The sequence below is a fragment of the Podarcis bocagei genome (assembly GCF_964188305.1).
Source record: "Podarcis bocagei genome assembly, chromosome: 4".
Taxonomy (NCBI): domain Eukaryota; kingdom Metazoa; phylum Chordata; class Lepidosauria; order Squamata; family Lacertidae; genus Podarcis; species Podarcis bocagei.
The window spans coordinates 67,001,720-67,018,764 of record NC_138128.1 but is presented as its reverse complement, the minus strand read 5'-3'; the positions used below and the strand labels follow the sequence as shown (position 1 = coordinate 67,018,764).

Sequence of the window (17,045 nt, the reverse complement as noted above, 5' to 3'; positions counted from 1 at the left end):
GCTGTCTGAAAAGAATCGAGATGGGGAAGGTGCTTAAGCTATAAGACTAGAGTTAGCCATTGGAAATTGTGCAGTAGCTGGAATTTAGTCCTTTTTTAATCTATCTTTTTGGGCCAATCACTGGGAAATAAATCACCTGCGCTATAGAATGAAGGTGGACGTCAACAACCCTGGAACTCAGGCTTGTGGTCAGATTCTGATAACTGTAATTCTGAGATGTTGCCTGACCTGAATCCCTTTAGAATAGCAGAATTCCATGCCATTGCATATAATCTCTTTGATGGAAATGCTGTATAGTATATCTGAACACATGTGGCTGACCCAAAGTTTCCACTTTCACTCCTGAATGCTTTAACTCCAGTTGTTAATCTTTATTGTGTTGTCTGTTTTCCCAGAGAATTCTTACTTCTCAACCACTATGCCAGAGAATTTGTTAATGTCTTTTAATGTTATGACATTATGACCTCCAGTTACTTTTCCTGAGCTGGATTGCAGCCTGCAAAACACATGCCTGTCCGAGAAACAGCGGCTCACATTAATTATATCTAAGGCAAGGTGTAGATGTTGCATTCTATTATGATCAATATTTTTGGTGGCTGCTTGTCGTTTTGAAGTTTTGATTTGTATCAGAAGGCAATACCAGTAAAAGACACAGCAGCATGTACACATTATATAAACTTGGCTGAAGAAATGTGTTATTAATCAGCTCGGGGGGGCGGGCAGGGAATGTACAAATAGTACTAGCCCACACAAATTTGCACTAGTCAACTTATCCACAACTTCCTATGTTAGTAGATGGATTAAGGAAGACTGAATGAACCAAAACTCCTCAAATTTAGCAAATGTTCCTTATCTAGCATGCCTGGAGGTGATTCATACTTGCCATGGGCAGTCAGATTAGTAGCCATTTATGACCCTGTCATTAATTATATTACATGTTACGTACTCATTTTAATAAGGGAGATAATGCTTCAAAGGCTGCGTTTAATGCTAATATCGATGTTCACAGCACCATTGTAAACTGCTGGTGGAAACCACATCTTGTACGGTCCATATGCTGCAATATGCTTCTGGCCCAGTTGGCTAAAATCCTATAAATAAATATCAAGTTGGGCAAGTTGTATAACTCCTTTGCTTGTTAGCCCTCAATTGCTCCTTTCTGAAAGCAATAAATATATTCATGTTGTAACATCTGTTGTGCAGCCTACAGTAAGAGGCATCTTGTTGCACTTTTGTTTTCTATCTAATTTATTTTGTGCTATAAAAAGAATTCTTTGGTTCATCTGAAAAATTGTCTCATTTGTAAAAGGCTTTGAATGAAAGTGTTCTCTGGCTTCAACTCACATCACACTAGCAACCATAACAACTTCACACTGACCATAAAAAAAAAAGTTCCATTGTGTGGGATCTTGGATCATTGTGGCACTAAATCCACACCACCAGCATTATGCCATGTAATTTCAATTCAAATAATATTTGCTCATTTGCCATATATTCATGCCTCCTCCTAGAATTAGGCTAGTATCTTTGGATGCCCGAGTGGTTTCATTATTTTTTTATTTGTATCATAGCTTTCAAAATACAAATCTTGTAGCTTACAAGAAACATTAAACTACCGGTACATTTTTTAAATGAAAAGCACAACAAAATGCCATAAATATCCTTCCTGCATGCCAGATGATGATAGAATGCTCTGTTGGGAGAGACAGAATAAGACCTAGCTGGGAAACACTCTGATGTTTGCTTTTTTTTGTATTCCACCCTCTCCTGGAAGCCTTTGCACAGGGCACTGAATGTCCTTGATTTGGGGGGGGGGTCTGGTGGGAGGGAAAGCCTCCTGGGCCAGAGCACTGGCCCCTCTAGTCCAGCACCCTGTTCTCACAGTGGCCACCCAGATGCCTAGGGGAAACCAAGGAGGACCAGAGCACAAGACCACTTCCCCTTCTCATAGCTCCTGGCATGCAGAAGCATGACTGCCTCTGACCATGATGCAGAGGATAGTCATTGATAGCCTTATCCTCCATGAATTTCTCCATGCTTATCTGAAGAACATCCAAACATTTCATCTCACACAAGGGCTTTTGGTCTGCTTTATACGTGGGATTTTCCGATGCAGAGATAATCGGTTTCTCAATCCATATATACTAGCAGCAAAATAAATGCTCGTGCCAATTAAATCTTTTATTGCCTGTGTTTCATCAGAACCATTTTTCTCATTTGATCCTGATCTTGCCTCTGTGACACTGGCCGGGGACTGCATAATGTCTTTAGTATCTATCTATTCATGCATCCACCCTAGAAGTTTGCTTAAAGCAAAGGCTATTTCCTGCAAGGTGCTCAACTGTTGCTAACAAACGCCCTACTGCTATATGATCAGACCTGGCAAATGGACAAATGCACCGGGGCCAGCCTATTCTGTTGCATAAAACAAGTTGGCACCTCATATTTCGCATACAGAATCTGATGACAGGAGTAAGCCAGCAGTAAGTCACACCAAGCAAGTTGGAGTTAATTATTAGTAAAAATAGGATCTGTACAAGAGTGTCAGGCCTAATGGGCAAAGCAACTCATCTCTGGTTCGTCTTGTCCCCATGAAGCAGTTGTTGAGACTGAAGGTCCTTGCTTCCTCACAGCTGCCTAAGTCCCCTCCTCTCCAGGGTTTCCCCCAAGCAATCAAACTCTGTGGGAAGCTAAATTCTCCTCTGCCACAGTGGCGTAGCGTGGGTTGTCAGCACCCGGGGCAAGGCAAGTAATTTGCGCCCCCTAACCCGTGGATTTGCACCCCCTAACCCTAACCCCCAGATGTTGTGCCCGGTGCGGCCGGGCCCCCCTGCACCCCCCACGCTATGCCACTGCTCTGCCCTTTTCATGCCTCTCCTAGTTTTGGGAGACCACAGGGGAGGAGAACTTATCAAAGCAGGAGGGGGAGATACCCTTGCCTCTTTCCCCAGTTAGACCCATGTCTGCCTCTGGGCCTCCCACTTGATTTGGACATTTCTTCACCACAGACTCTAAGCTCACTAAGCCCTGTTCCCTCCTCAGCTTCCGAAACCTCCTCTTCCCAGTCTTCTCCCTCTGGCCACCCATCATTGGTCCACCACCAATCCCTGGGCTCTGAGCCTTCTTTCCTTGGGGGTTCTCCAGCTGGTTCCTCCCACCATTCCTCTGCGACCAACCAGTCCATAACATCTGATCACAATGTCAGCTGAGTCCAACTTCTGGGAATGAGACATCACAGTTCAGTGCAGCAGGCGAAAGGGTGTAAGTCGTGTGGCCTTAGCAGCTCTCCCCTAACACAGAATTATAGAATTGTAGAGTTGGAAGGGACCCCAGGGTCATCTAGCCCAACCCACTGCAATGCAGTAATCTCAGCTAAAGCACTCACCACAGGTTGCCATCCAACCTCTGCTTAAAAACCTCCAAGGAAGGTTTTTCTCACTGCTGCCCCTCATCCACCTCACTCTGCCTAATGGCCCTGCGTGGGGCATTTCTTTGTAAACACGCAAAAAAGAGGGTTTGCCTTTTCCTCCTTAACTTTCAGTGATAATTAGGCATTATGAATAATGTGTGACAGTCACAAATAGTTCTCCGGCACATTTTTTAAAAGGTTTGTTAATCTCTACTCCTCTACATAGCTATATATACACATTGTTGTTATGTATTTTAATTTAGGAAATGACATCCCTTTGTATAAATAATTCCGAAAAGCTGGGGAAGAGTGTTTCTGAATGCAAGGATATTTTCTCTTCCTCTGTTATTTTAATGGGACGTATGCCAACCTTTTTATGAATTATGAATGCAGAAGGCTCCTTTCCAAATGAAGTTGCTGGATGCCTGCCATCCGAATGAGGCATTTGCCTGACAGAATGCCAGCACATTTTTTGTTGTTGTTTAAGTCAAAACTGAATGATTAAATCGCTTTTTCCATCAAAGGGAAAATTCCATGGAAGGAAAAAGAGGGAGGCAAGTTCATGAGCTGGTGCTCAAGAAAACGACCTGTAGCAGCGCCTAAAACAATCTGTTGTCTTCTGTCATAACTGAGATTTTTAAGAACCCAGGCAGATTACAATAAAATATCAAAATAGCAATTGCTAACCCAGAAATAGGCACAGAAATATGCAAAAACCAATATCCTCAAAGTAAATATAGTTAAACTTTACATAGGTATGTAAGAAGTTGCCATATACCAGATCAGACCCAAACAGGCTGAGCGCAAAAGGAGCTTTTAAGCTATTTAGCCAGCCTTGGAGGCTGGGATGTTCTCACTGCATCTTGTGGGGCTATCTGAGTCCCTGCAAGCATCTCTAGCCTTTCAGAACCAGTGCACTGAACAGGCCTTGCTCACCCAAGCAAGGGGGAGAGCTTGAAAGTCCTTACCATGCCAGGAAAACTCAGTGCAAAAGGAGCTTTTAAACTTTCTGCCTGTCTTGTATCTACCTTGCAGAATTTCAACCAGCCGGCCTTCAACCGCATATGTTAAATGTGTGTAAGATGCAATTGTACTGTACAGTCTAAGAAAAGGAGGCGTTTAAAAGTAGCAGAATGGTGCACAATCACAGGGAAACAAGCAGAGAGTGTAAGGAGGAATGCACAGTGGCTGCAGACTACTCAGTGTGCACATGTGGTTGTACTTGAAAAGTCAGAGCAATCATGTAGTAGACTCTAGTTTCCCCTCACTGTATTGATATTCAAAATGCTGCCATGGTCCATGCGGAGAATGGCACATCTTAGAATGGCACATTTATTTTTAGCATGGAAAAGAGACATATTGGCGGATCAATTCAGCAGAGACATGAAAACACAAATGGTCTTAAATAATACAGTAACAATCAAATGCTTTCCCTGGAGAGCGATACCTCAAATTTATCCCTGATGCTTATAACTTCTTTATGTTCTTGTTTTTTTGTGGAGGTATCTTTACCCGGCTCTTCAGCAGACAAAAAGCCTCTTATAGAGGAGCTTAGAAATATGAACAATAAGACAATCCCTGCTCTCAGGCTCACAATATAAAATACATGACAGAAAAGGGAAGGACACTGGGAAGGATGAGGAACAAGCAAACTCAGGCATTAGTTCTCCATTACAGATTTTTTGCTAATAGGAATTCAAGAAGAGGAGGAGCCAAAACCTGCCAGTCTCTCAGCCCAGCCAATGGGTAGACCCAGCAGAACCATCTCTCATTCTGCTGTAGCTTGGTGGAGTGGCTTCTGGTAGATGAATATTGAGGGAGGAACTGATACATAGGATGTTGTTTACATATGCATTTATTTAAAGCATTTTACCCTGCTATTTAGCCGTTAAAGAGCAGTTTACATATATCAATCATAAGAAGAAGATAAAAATATTTATTTGTGTCAGCCACAAGCCATAGAAAAGGAATCAAATACAGTAAAATGCAAATATAGCTGGGTGGTTGGCTATACAAAATGTATCAATAATTTGAAGCCAGCGCCCTGTGAAAAAACCATATCAAAGCATATCATTCTTTCCCCATGACCTGATGATGCTGTTGAAGACCTGCTTACCAGGACAGTTTTGTTCTTTCTCTCCTGCTGCCCTGCTTGCCTCTCTTTGCCATCCTATGGGCACAAGCCCTGTCCCTCGTCTCAGCAAGCCACCCTTTGCGCCTGGTATGGGTCAGGGCAGGGGGTGGCAATGAATAAATTTTCCTGTTTTCATCCAAGGGTCAATTGCCAGCAGTGGGCGGAGCAATGAATATAAATTATACCTTTATATACTGTAAGTTTCCATGGTTTTCCCAGTAGTGATGTATGGAAGCGAGAGCTGGACCATAAAGAAGGCTGATCGCCGAAGAACTGATGCTTTTGAATTCTGGTGCTGGAGGAGACTCTTGAGAGTCCTATGGACTGCAAGAAGATCAAACCTATCCATTCTTAAGGAAATCAGCCCTGAGTGCTCACTGGAAGGACAGATCGTGAAGCTGAGGCTCCAATACTTTGGCCACCTCATGAGAAGAGAAAACTCCCTGGAAAAGACCCTGATGTTGGGAAAGATGGAGGGCACAAGGAGAAGGGGACGACAGAGGACGAGATGGTTGGACAGTGTTCTCGAAGCTACCAGCATGAGTTTGACCAAACTGTGGGAGGCAGTGGAAGACAGAAGTGCCTGGCGTGCTCTGGTCCATGGGGTCACAAAGAGTCGGACACGACTAAATGACTAAAGAACAACAACATACTGTAAGTTAGCTTCTCTATACCCTCAATCATCCCTCTCTAACTTCCACCCAGGAAAGCAAGAGGCATGAGCAGAGTTTAAGGACCAGGGGTCCCAACTTGAATACTAATAATTTTAAAAATATTTTTAAAATTTATATCCTGCCCATTTGACTAGGTTGCCCCAGCCACTCTGGGCAGCTTCCAACACAAACAAAAGCATAACGTAACATCAAACATTAAAAACTTCCTGAAAAATAATAATTGGGGGAGCGCCATGTAAACCCCACCCTGCATAGTCAATCACATGACATGGTGCACACATACCATTTGAACGGCAATGCCCGTCAACTTTGTGGGGGAGGCAGCCGCCTCAAATATTTCATTGGGGAGGCTGAAGGGACCTCGACCCCTAGGAGTTGACTCCCATATCAAGGACACATTTCAGCCAGCCCCAAAAGCTCAAGGATGTTAAGCAGGACAAGTGAGGGGTGTGACTTGGGGAGAGTTATGAGGACCACGAAAGAGAGGTTTGGAGGGCCACATCCAGCCCTCAGAGCATTAGGTTCCCCACCACTGGATAGGGGCAGTAGGAAAGATGGTACATTTTGTGGCTGGTATGGTCGGATGGTGGTGTCTGGTACACAAACAGCCTGGCCGTACCGCAGCTCACCCCCTCCTCCTAGCCAGGTGGCAAAGGGCCAGGGGACTATAGGGGGCCCTGCCTGGAGTGGAGCGGAGTAGTAACTTCTCAGTCTGCACCTGAGCTGTACATTCTCGCTAATCCCAGGGATGACACAAAAGTGCCCTTTGTAATGTTCCTGGCCTCATCTTACTAATGTAACATATCACTGTCTGCCAATATTTTAAACTTTCAACAAGGAGACATTGACAATTCTATCTGCATAAGTGCTAATCCACTTCAGTGCCATTCATTTTTGGGAAGCAGCCGGTGGGGGTGGGAAAGGAGGAAATAATAAAGCGGTGATTTTGTTGCTGGTGTCAGTTGCTTCTTTCAACCAGCCTGCAATGATAAACATGCTTCATAATTTAAGTGACAGTCAAATGCCAGCCGAAGTCATTCTGCCTCTTATTTTTAAATATTCTTTTGCATTTTTGCTTGTGATTTGATTTCTTCTGTTTGATATGGAAGTAAAATGTGTGGCATCCAAAAGATGCAGGCAAATGCTTTGAAGAGTCTCTGCTGTGACATCTAAGTAAAGAAAAGAGAATTTGCAATGCAAATTAACTGGCTTTTGCTATGCTTGGAAATAATCTATATACAGTGTTGCATCTTTGGATCAGCCCTGCAATTTTTTAAAGGGCTAAAGGCAGCTTCTCTCTTGAGGTGCCTATTATCATTTTTAAAAAATACTAAGAAGTTTCTAATGACACATGCAGCATCACATCTAGTTTTGACCCTTCAGCTGCAGAGCATAACCTTATGTGTGTTGAACCAAAATTAAAACCAGAAACGTAACTCAACAGTGACGCAAGCTTTATCAGTACATCACTTTATGGTTCACTTTAAACTGAGCCAACCTGTTGAAAAGTCCAGCCCAATGTATCTTTAGTCACAAATGCAAGTTTCGCCTTTCCCTTTCTCTCATAGGCTTCTGTGACAGCAAAACCGTACAGATTTAATCCATTCAAAAGCATGTGAGCAATGAATTTGAAATCTACTTTCATCGGGTGACAGCCTCAGTTTGAATTGTTTCCAGTCTCTAGATATTTGAGCTTCCTTGTTTAAAAAACATGTGAGGAGTTCTATTCTTAGCGACACTTGCCTGTTCCAAAGATGTCAACAATGGTCTAATGACTTCCTGGGCAGGCCACACATCCCAGGCCAAGACCAATTACTGGAACATACCCTCCAACATTTCTCCGTTGAAAATAGGGACGTCCCATTCCATAATGATAATTTTTCTATTTATACCCCACACATCCTACTGGGTTGCCCCAGCCACTCTGGGCAGCTTCTAACATATATAAAAACATAATAAAATATTTTAAAACTTCCCTATACAGGGAGGGGTTAGATAACTCCATACCCTCCAACATTTCTCCAATGAAAATAGAGACATCCTAAGGAAAAGTGGGACATTCCAGGATCAAATCAGAAACTGGGATGGCTCCTCTAAATCAGGGAACTCCCTAGAAAATAGGGAGACTTGGAGGATCTGCTGGAAGGAGGAGCGGCATTGTTTGGCTTGAGCGTGATGCAGCTCAGGCAGGCATGTTGCCAACATCTGTAGCCTAAACAGAGCAGAGCAGAGCAAGTTGCAAGCAGCGAACAGAGAAGGAGCATTCTGCTCATGGCTTCCGAAGCAAAACAAAACTGCAAGTATGTCACATTTCCAAAAAAAAAGTTGGGTCTCATCTATCTATCTTGGGAGACAATTGAAGAATGTGCCTTCAGGGGTGAAGTCAAACCATTGGAGAGTTACAGTGCCCGTTGTGGCTGTAGAGACTGATATGGGAGAGACATGTTTTCTTTGCTTTCCAAAAGTAATAAAATAAAATATTGGGATAAATTTGGCCATTTAACAAAAAATCTTGTCACAAGTAGAGATTTGCTTCAGTATGTCCGATCCTTACAAAAGCTGCTGAATGGTTTTAGGATTAAGTGTTGATTTATGACCTTTCCCCAGAAAACCGACTGCCCCTGCCCAAATAAATCCTACTGATAGTTGTATCATAAAATGTTATTCATCCCCTTTCCGCTGCTTTTTGCCTGCCTCTGAATTACATTGAAATGCCTACTGTGAAACTTGTAAATGTATCAAGAAACAAAGCAGCAGGTCTAAAATAAGAAATCTCATAAATTATTGTGGAGCTGGTTCAGCTCCCTCCAGCTAAATCAACGATTGCACTTTAGCTGTACTTGGCTCTTGGTGAAAGAAAATAAGCATTCAACATCTCCATATGAGGTCACACATCCCATGGTATCAAAATGCAACTTTAGCTGGACTGGGTCCATAAGCTATAGCACCCCTCCTCTGTTATAGTATGAGATTCCTGTATGTACCTAGGGAACTCTATCACTAGATCTCAGCCAATGGCTTTTTACTCAGGGGGTGTTCACACTAATGCCACCTCCACATCCAGTGCTAGTTTTTGAAACTACAGTCACATGTTAGCCGCAATCCATATTCATCCTGTATTGCTGTTTGATGCTTTTTTCCCTCTCAAACCAACTTCAGTCCGACGAGAAAACTGGATGCGGATAAGCAGTAATGTGGGCATAACTAACAGCCACCATACATGGGCAAATGAGAACACACGCACAGATAACAGCTTCACGAAGAGTTTGTGGTGGGGAGGGGGAACCAAAACATCATGCGCATTGGGTGGAAACTTCCTCACTTTCTTTCTGATGTGAACAACAGTGTGCAAATGCAGCTTGAAAAGCTAATGTGTACATATCCTAATAATCTCTGGAGCAGATTTCAGATTTCATGGGGGAGTCTGCAACGGGGCAAAAGGAATCACCACAAACTGTCACCTTCCTCATTTTCCTGATGGACGTTGAACATCACCCTAAGATTCCATAAATATCCTGAAATGTACTTATTAAATGAAAAATAGAAAAGATTGACAGAGTGGCTGGGGAAACTCAGCCAGATGGGCAGGGTATAAATAATAAATTATTATTATTATTATTATTATTATTATTATTATTATTATTATTATTATTATTATTATTATTGACAGGGTCTATTGGCTTGACATGATACAAGCTTGCTCTGGAGCATCTGTTACGTCACACTCAGAGAAAGGATCCTGTGGCTGATTAACCCATGTTTCTACTTCTCCTGGCAATGAATTGATTGTTTCCTTTGTACAGGGATGTCCAACAGGTCGATCGTGATCTACTGGTAGATCCCCATGAGATTTTGGTAGATCTCTGTCTCCCTTTCCTTAGCATTGCTAAAACTGACTCCTGCCCTGCACCCTTGCCCCACCCTCCATTGTTGTATGATCTCTGGAAGACAGAGCTTTCTCTGTGCTGCTGTTTTGATCCATAGCGATCTTTTTGTAAGTGACTTTACCCCTTATTCCCATGCCTTTAACCTCCCCAAAAAAGAATCCCCCCAAAAGCTTATTTTTAACCTCTTAAAAAATGGGGCTCTACTCCTCCCTAAAAAAGCTCAGAAACTTTAGCTGAACCCCCCCCCCAAAAAAAAAACAGGGGTAGATCACTGCCAGTTTATAATTCTGAAAGTAGATCGCAGTCTCTTGAGAGATGGCCACCCCTGCCTTAGTAGAATGACTGCTTCAATTCTCCACTGGGAAAATGCAAAGCGTTATGTCAGAGGATTTTGGGAATATTATTTCTTATGTGGTGGTTCTTGCTGCAGCAGAAGCCATATAAGAAAACAGTTGTGTGTAGCTTGGAATGACTAATTATTCAAAGGCGATCTTGTTCTTTATAGGTGGAAAGCTGATCCAGCTACTGTGCCACGTTGATGGAGGTTCTCCCTATGATCTGAATTATTTCATAGAGAAGGTATTCAGACTATGTTACCAGTAGAGAACTCTGCCTTATTAGGCTGAGACAGGCTTCTCAGAGAGACTACATTTTTCCACATTCCAAGAAAGATTGTGGATAATCCTTAAGCAGCCAAAAATTACCTTTTATGCAAAGCTAAGCTATAAAATGCACATTTTTTCTTTTTTTAAAAAAAATCCAAATGACATAACCTATTAAGAGAAATGTATCACAACATTGCACAGATGTCAGAGTGGCGACTGTGAGATTTTTGCCTTGCTCTGGCATGTGTGACACAACATGCTTCTTTAAACCATGTGGTTGTAGCTTTCTAAAATTATCCCATGGCCTGGTGCAGTGTTAACTGAGTTAAACTGCTGAGTCGTGTGTCAGCCTTGGCCCGTGTTTCCTTATAGTACTGCGTGGTGAATGTTGACATTTACCAGTAATTCTGAATAATTTCAGAGGTCAATGTCAGAACTCTATGGAACACTATAGTGCAAGCATGGGGATCCTTTGGCCCTCCAGGTGTTCCTGAACTACAACTCCCATCGGGGTGGTGGGAACTGTAGTTCAACAACGTCTAGAGCAGGGGTCTGCAACCCGCAGCTCCGGAGCCACATGTGGCTCTTTTACACCTTTGCCACGGCTCCGGGGCGGATACTAGCGAGGGGAGGAGGCGCATTGTGCGCCCCGACACTCCCCACTGTGGCGGGCGCTGTACTGGCTGTGACGTCGCATGGGGCGGTGCGTGCGTTAGTCACGCACCGTCCCAACGTCACCTTCCCGCCCGCCCGTTACATTGTAAGGGGCATGTACGCTGGTCACTGCATTGAAAGGGGGCATGTACGCTGGTCACTGTTTTGAAGGGGAGTGAAGAACACACACACACACACACAAAGGTAACTTGTTAATTTAACGTTTATTTCTATGAGGAGGAGTAATTCTGAGGGGTCAAACAAAGAAATAATAATAAAAAGTGACAAAAAAGTTATTTTTATAATGACGAGTTTTGCGGCTCCCAGTTTTTTTTTCTTCGGAAACGGGTCCAAGTGGCTCTTTTTGTCTTAAAGGTTGCAGACCCCTGGTCTAGAGGGTGTGAAGTTTCCTATATATATTTGCTCGAGTGAAGATCGAGGCTGACTAAGTGGCTACAATAAATGTCCAAAAATTATTCACATTTCCCTCATTGACTGCGAATTGGCATTTACTGTGCCATGAATAATAATAATAATAATAATAATAATAATAATAATAATAATAATAATTTATTATTTATACCCCACCCATCTGGCTGAGTTTCCCCAGCTACTCTGGGTGGCTCCCAATTGAGTGTTAAAAACAATAGTAAATACCAAAATACAAAAGTAAATACCAAAACTGAGCTCCATGACACAAACATGTCTGATATTTTCTGCTGGCTTTTCTATCAATTTAAGAATTGCCAGTGAAATGTTTGGCAGTAAAAGTCACCGAATTCTGGATATTTACTGTAACTCACAAGCACGATCAGACATGGCAATCTGAGGCAGTTGAAACAGAAAGCGTTAAAGAAAGGTTCAGACTGCATGGGTAGGCAAACTAAGGCCCGGGGGCCAGATCCGGCCCAATTGCCTTCTAAATCCAGCCAGCGGATGGTCCAGGAATCAGTGTGTTTTTACATGAGTAGAATGTGCCCTTTTATTTAAAATGCATCTCTGTAAGGACCAAGCAGGCTTTCTCCCAGGCAGGCATTTGTTTGACAATACTAGGAATATTATTGACATTCTGGAACTTTTGCAAACAAATATTAACACCAAAGCAGTGTTAATATTCATTGATGCAGAGAAGGCCTTTGATAATATTTCTTGGAAGTTCATGAAGAAAAACTTGGAAGGGATGGGAGTGGGACGGGGGTTTGAAAATGGAATAGAAGCAATTTATTCAGAACAAAAAGCTAAGTTGATAGTGAACAATGTGGTGACAGAAGAGTTCCATATCGAAAAAGGAACACGACAGGGGTGCCCCCTATCCCCTTTATTATTTATCTCGGTCCTGGAGGTGTTGCTGAATATGATTAGGAAGGACCGGCAGGTACAAGGAATACGGGTCGGAGCGAAACAATATAAACTGAAAGCTTTTGCAGATGACTTGGTTTTAACATTACAGGAGCCAGAATCTAGTACTAAAAGAGTTTTAGAATTCATTCAAGAATTTGGTCGGGTGGCGGGATTTAAGTTGAACAAACAAAAAACTAAGGTATTAGGAAAGAATTTGACATCTTCTGAAACAGATGGGTTTCAGAAGGAAACAGACTTAAATGTTGTTAAAAAAGTGAAATACCTGGGGGTTAACTTGTCTTCCAAAAATTTGAACTTATTTAAGGACAACTATGAGAAATGTTGGTCAGAAGTTAAAAAAGACCTAGAAATCTGGTCAAGATTGAAATTATCCTTGTTAGGCCGAATTGCAGCTATAAAGATGAACGTTTTGCCAAAAATGTTGTTTCTGTTTCAAGCCTTGCAGGTCGTGGACAGAGTGGAATGTTTTGGAAAGTGGCAGAAGGATATTTCGAAGTTTGTTTGGCAGGGCAAAAAGCCCCGAATAAAGTTTAAAATATTAACTGATGCAAAAGAAAGAGGGGGGTTTGCCCTGCCAGACTTAAGGTTATACTACGAAGCTGCAGCCTTCTGCTGGATGAAAGATTGGATTTTGCTAGAAAACACTGATGTCCTAGATCTGGAAGGCTTTAACAATTCGTTAGGTTGGCATGCGTATTTGTGGTATGACAAGGCAAAAACACATGGAATGTTCAAAAGCTATATTGTCAGAAAAGCAATATTTATGGTCTGGAAAAAATACAAAGACTTACTTGAAAGTAAGACTCCGAGGTGGCTATCACCAATAGAGGCCAAGGCTCGGAAAAAACCTAATATGGAGGCCGGCTGGCCGAAATATTGGGAAATAATAGAAAACATTGGAGACAATTGGAGGTTGCAGAGCTTTGAAAAATTAAAGGATAAGGTGCAAGATTGGTTTCACTATGCCCAAATTAATGAGGTTTTTAAGTTGGATAAAAAAACAGGATTCCAGGTGGAAAAATCGAAACTTGAGACAGAGCTGTTAGAACCAAAGACCAAGGTACTATCGAGAATGTATAACTTGCTGCTTAAATGGAATACCCAGGATGAGACAGTTAAATCAGCCATGATAAAATGGGCTCAAGACATTGGGTACAATATTATGTTTGAAGACTGGGAAAGGTTATGGACCACCGGTATAAAATTTACGGCATGTAATGCCTTGAAAGAAAACATCATGAAAATGATATACAGGTGGTACATGACCCCAGTCAAGCTTGCTAAGATATACCATCTGTCTGACAATAAATGTTGGAAGTGCAAGGAGGCTGAAGGGACATTCTTTCACCTTTGGTGGACTTGTCCAAAAGTGAAGGCCTTCTGGGAAATGATCTACAATGAGTTGAAAAAGGTGTTTAAGTACACCTTTCCTAAGAAACCGGAGGCCTTCCTCTTGGGCATTGTCGGCCAAAAGGTGTTAAAGAAGGACAGAACGTTTTTTATGTATGCTACCACAGCAGCAAGAATTCTTATCGCTAAGTACTGGAAGACTCAAGATTTGCCCACGCTGGAGGAATGGCAGACGCAACTGATGAACTACATGGAGTTAGCTGAGATGACTGCCAGGATCCGAGATTTGGGAGAAGAAGCAATGGAGGAGGACTGGAAAAAATTTAAGGACTATTTGCAAAAGTTTTATAAGTTATATGAACTATAAGATACCGCATGACTTGGAAGGTTAGCCCCAGCAATGAGAGTGGATTATATATGAAATTGGATAACATTATTGAAAGAACCAAAGTTTAAATGGCTAAAGATGATAATATGTTATGTTTTTAGAGTAAATGGAATTAAGGGATTTAAACTTAAATTGGGATTGAAAGTACAAAAGGAACACATGACACAAGGTTACAATTTGCTGACAAATTTATTGTTAAGAATGCACTGTGCGGGAGATGTGGGGAAGTCCGATAGAAGTTGAAATAAGTTGTTGAAATGGTTTGGTTTTTTCTTTTCTTTTTTCTTTTTTATCTTTTCTGTTTTTTCTTCTTTCTATTCTATCTGTAATTGGAAAAAACGTAATAAAAATTATTATAAAAAAATAAAAATAAAATGCATCTCTGGGTTATTTGTGGGGCATAGGAATTCGTTCATTCCCCCCTCCCCAAAATATAGTTTGGCCCCCCACAAGGTCTGAGGGACAGTGGACCGGCCCGCTGCGGAAAAAGTTTGCTGACCCCTGGTTCAGAGTAATGACAGTGAGCTGAGAAAGGGGAAGGCCACAATTCAGTAGCAGGGCACATCCTTCACAGGCAGGAGGTCAATCCCTGGCCTTTCCATATAAGGCTGAGAAAGAGCTCTGCCTGACACTTTCTAAGTACCCCACAGAGAGGTACTTCCTTTGTTACCTTAATGGTCCATACTTAGAAGGCCATTATCTCACCAGGAAGCTAGCCTGGCTATTATAGGAATTGAACCCCTATTGGATCCAGGGATTAGAAGGGAGCTCATACACACAGCCTACCTCCCCGCAACTCATAACAATACTTTTCATGGTAATAAATAGGGACCATTGGAGTGCATGGGTAAGCTCAGTACAACTTTCTTCAGAGACTAATAATCAAACCTCATAGCTTTGTATTTTGTTCCTAGAAAAACAAGCTGCACAGGGCAGAATGGTATTGAATGTTATAATATGGGGCCCCATCAATGGATTAATATTGGGCATTTGCACCAACTGTACAGTAGACCTGACTACCTAGAAGGCCTCGCCCAACCCTCCTAGAAGACTCATAGATCAATATTTTAATTGCATGGTATACAGCTCTTCGAAGAAGAGCATAAAACAGCAAATAGACCTCTATTCATTTTCCTGTGTTTTCATTTTTAGCACATGCATTTTTGGGCAGCTCTGACTAATAATAGCTTACATTTCTTTAGGGTTCTATTTCCTCCACAACACTTATTGCTTCTTTTGAATCTTCCATAAGCAGATATTTCCAAGAATGCATACACACACAAAACCCTCCCAAACTGGCTGCAACTTTTAAGCTTATTTTCCATATATTTATAGCTTTTACTTTACAAAGTCCCCTCCTTAAAGAACATTCCATAATTTCTCCTTCACTAAGCTTTTTGCCAAACTGCAAAAAGTCACACCCATCATCACTTCCTCCAGTAGATGCCAAAGAGAAAACTCAATCTCTTTTTTCCTCTCTCTTATTCTAACTTAACTGTTTCTTTGTGCTCTTCCAACTCATTTAACACTTTCCATGTGTACCATTATTCCTTTCAGAAAGCACAGGTCTGGCTCTCAAGTTCTGACTTTTGCCCTACTAGGAGGGAGTTTCTTTTAATTTGAAAGCGTTGTTAAAATCTTGCTACCATTTCCACATTATAACACAAGCCCATGAGCTCAGTGGTGCCATCAAGGTAGGATAAGTCCAGGGTCATTAGGCATGTGTGGAGCAAGGCCGTTTTTCAAGTAAACTGGTTCCAAGCTGTTGAGGGCATTATATATTAATAGGAAACCTTAAATTTGGCTTGGTAACAAACTGGCAGCTAGCTCAGACCTTTGAGCAGAGGTGTAATATGCTGATAGGATCTCACTCCAGTCAGTAATCATCAGGGCCAGCCCAATACATTTTGGCGGCTGAGGCAGACCCCAAAATGATGCTCCCCTCCCTGGGGAATATGGGCTGAGGGAAGATCTACATCAGGAACAAGGGGGGGGGGCGGGGAGAGAGACTGACATCAGGATCTACTGCTCTGGAGAATCCTGCCGCCTGAAGCAGTCACCTCACCTTGTCTCAAGGGTGGGCCGGCCTTGGCAATCATCCTGCAGCATTCTGCACTAACTGCAGTTTCCAGACCAGTCACAAGAAATGTCCCATATAGATTGCATTGCAGTAATCCAACCCTGAAGTTACCAGTGACTGGATTACTGTGGTCTAGCTAGGCTGGCCCAGGAATGGTCACAGTTGTTGCAACAGCTGAAGCTGATAAAAATTGCATTTGTGTAATTAATATCACAGCTAGTTTGGTTCTCGGGCCATTAAGAAGAAGGTTTTGGTAGAGAATCAAGAAAAGGACAGAATCCTGAAAAGAACTTTATAGCCCCAGACTGTGGACCCTGCTCAGCTGGTACAATTCAGAACCACACTCTCCGCATCTGTTGTGGTGATGGTGAATAAGAACAGAAAGCTAGCAACTTCCTCTTCCTGGCGGCACAGAAATAGGGACGGGGAGAGAAATTCAGTTCCATTTGCATTTAAAGGTGAGGCAAACCAATACGCAAACATTTGCAAAAATGTGTTTTTT

The 17,045-nt window shown here is 42.2% G+C and overlaps 1 protein-coding gene and 1 long non-coding RNA gene across 2 annotated transcripts in view; one reads left to right on the top strand and one right to left on the bottom strand.

Moving 5' to 3' along the window:
* ANKRD1 (ankyrin repeat domain 1) overlaps positions 1–17,045 on the bottom strand; it is a 209,111-nt gene that overhangs the window by 109,340 nt on the left and 82,726 nt on the right. The window lies entirely within an intron of this gene.
* LOC308584804 lies at positions 7,795–16,653 on the top strand. The gene is made up of 3 exons (XR_014007019.1): positions 7,795–8,517; positions 10,610–10,683; positions 15,378–16,653. It is a non-coding gene; the product is annotated as an uncharacterized lncRNA (long non-coding RNA).